This window comes from Apis dorsata, unplaced genomic scaffold (genome assembly GCF_000469605.1).
Source record: "Apis dorsata unplaced genomic scaffold, Apis dorsata 1.3 scaffold_215, whole genome shotgun sequence".
NCBI lineage: Eukaryota > Metazoa > Arthropoda > Insecta > Hymenoptera > Apidae > Apis > Apis dorsata.
Window position 1 is genome coordinate 159,311 of NW_006263498.1, and position 2,462 is coordinate 161,772.

The 2,462-nt window shown below is 40.7% G+C and overlaps 1 long non-coding RNA gene across 1 annotated transcript in view; it reads right to left on the reverse strand.

Annotated features, from left to right (window-relative positions):
• Positions 1 to 36: 36 nt before the first annotated feature.
• Positions 37 to 2,462, reverse strand: part of LOC102672803 — a 6,841-nt gene continuing 4,415 nt past the window's right edge. The window contains exon 3 of the long non-coding RNA XR_421705.2: positions 37 to 316. This is a non-coding gene — a long non-coding RNA (uncharacterized LOC102672803). The remainder of the gene's footprint in view (positions 317 to 2,462) is intronic.

The following is a 2,462-nucleotide window of genomic DNA, read 5'->3' on the forward strand; positions in this document are numbered from 1 at the left end:
TATTATTATTATTGTCACAATTATTATTATTTTTTTACTTGAATTAGAAACGTGAAGTTGAAGAAAGAAAACGTGCAAACGAAATTTGATAACCGGTGATAAAAGGAAAAAAAATACTTAGAAAAATTTTTTTCAAACAATCGTGCCAGAAAATCTGTCAAGTATTGTTCTTCCTTATCTCCTTGTCTATTACTATTATTATTATTATTATTATTATTATCATCGTTATTATTATTATTATTATTATTTGTTTTCATTTTTCGTTTGTTCTTCCGCGAAGAAAATGCTTGCAAAATACTTTCTCGAGTTCGTGTTTCTTTTTCAATTCATTTCTTGTTTCATTTTTGTCTAACTCACGTGCACTCACGTTCGATCGAATGATTTCACGGGAGAAGGAGAAAGAGTGTTTGTGTGTGTAAGTGAGAGAGGGAGAGAGAGGAAGGAAGAGATAGAGAGAAAGAGAGAAAGAGAGAGAGAGAGAACTTTTGTAGACGTTTCGCGAGAGATGGAATAGAGATGATAGGGGGAGGGGGGAGGGGGGAAATGAAAGAATAATAGAAATGAGATATGCTTTCGTGAAACGTCCATGACCCGCTGTAATCTTTGTACTTGTATCGTTACGATAAACCTCTTAAACTGTACCGATTATTCAAGTATTACGACTTTAAAGCGGCAGAAATAATCTATAAATATTGTACTGTAAGTGAAAAAAGCAAAATAAACGTTAAGTATTATCCTTGGAAGATTGATCGTGTAATGTGTATCGATATCACATCGATCGTTATTTTCTTCCTAGCTAATTTCTCTATTTTCATTTTTCTCCCCTTTCTTAACTTTATCGATCACCCTCATTTTTCCTATTTTTTTTTTTTTTTTATTTCTAGTTCGATTTGGAATCTTCTTTCTTCCTTATACTCTCCATTTGTTTCATTATTCAATATAATCAAGAGTGTTTTCAAATTGAGAAATGGAAAAGTTGAAAAGTTTCGGGACAAAGATCGATTACAAGGAAGGCAAAGTTGCAGGAACAAAGGTATATGATAAAAATTGAAAAATTCTCATTATGAGAAAGTTTCGAGTGGGATTTCCATAGGAGAGATTACGAAATTTTCGCGTCCCATAATGGGAGTATATCGATTCAATGGATCGAATGGATCCCCGGAAAACACCTCGTTTCGCCTCCTTTCGATTCAATGCGTCGAACAATGGGGGAGATTCGGTCGCGAAAAATCCAAGGATCCGCCTTTTGAAAAGCCTGGAAAATCCCCGAAAACAAAGGGCCACGTCCAAGTAGCTCGTCGTCTATCGAAATTCGACACGCGGTTGGCCGAGGTGCGATGGAAAACGATGGAAGAACGGTTTCATTGTCGAAGTTCGACAGCTGCGAATCGCCGTTCGAAGATCTCGAGCCCATTCATGCGGCTCGCACCTCTGGCGACACCCCTGAAACCTCCTGTAGAAAACACCTCTCGTCTCCACCACGTCGGGCTGAGAACGTGATTTCGAGCCACGATAAAAGAAACGTCCAATTCCTGGGAAACTTTCCTATGCGAAATCGTCTAATGTGAAATTTTCAACAGGATAAAAATTAATCTTAAAAATCTTGCATCCTTTTTTTATAGATTTTAATCCGAATAATCATCGAATCGGGTGTAAGATTTTGGGAAACCGCCATTTGGAAATAGAATTTTTGGGATAATATTCGAATCGAATTTGTTTATTTAAAATTCAGAGAGAAGTTGTTGAGACGAAAGTTTACACGAAGAAAGAAAGAAAATTCGTCAAATCAAATAATTACAGAATCCATTCCATTCCTTGCCAAGGTGATTGAAGCCGCGTTCTTCGTTCGTGTCACAGAGATAAAAACGAAGCGGATTGAAAGGACGGGTACATTCTTCGTCGGAAGAGGAAGAAGAAACGTGACCAGTAGCATCTCCCCAACGAGAATAATAATAATAATTACCAATTCTTACCACTCGCATCTGACAATTTGCTTCCACCTTCATTATCCCCTCGAATATCCGCCATTGTTTCTGCCCTCCTCAGAGATAGACCCATTATGCGACCTGTTTACGCGGCCGCAAAGGACACGCGGCCCTCGAAGAAGAAGGAGGAGGAGGAGGAGGAGGAGGAACGACGATTTGAGAGGTGGCTACCTTCTCATTAAATCCATTATAGCGGGTGAGCAGCGATGAACTCGAGGCGGAGCCCACGACTGACGGGCCCTCACCTCGGTTAGACAGATCGTTTAGGTGGAATCTAAATCATCCGCAAAGGCCGCCCGCCCCTCCCCTCCTTCCCCTCTCTCCTCCTCCTCGAAGAGAGGACGTTCAACCGCACCGTTCCTTGGCAACCTCTCACGACTTCATTAGTACCTGCTGGCTTTGGAATGCCCGGAGTGGACCCCCGGTTTTTGGTCTTGCACGAGTGGAATGACGGGCCCAGACATTGGCCGGTTATCC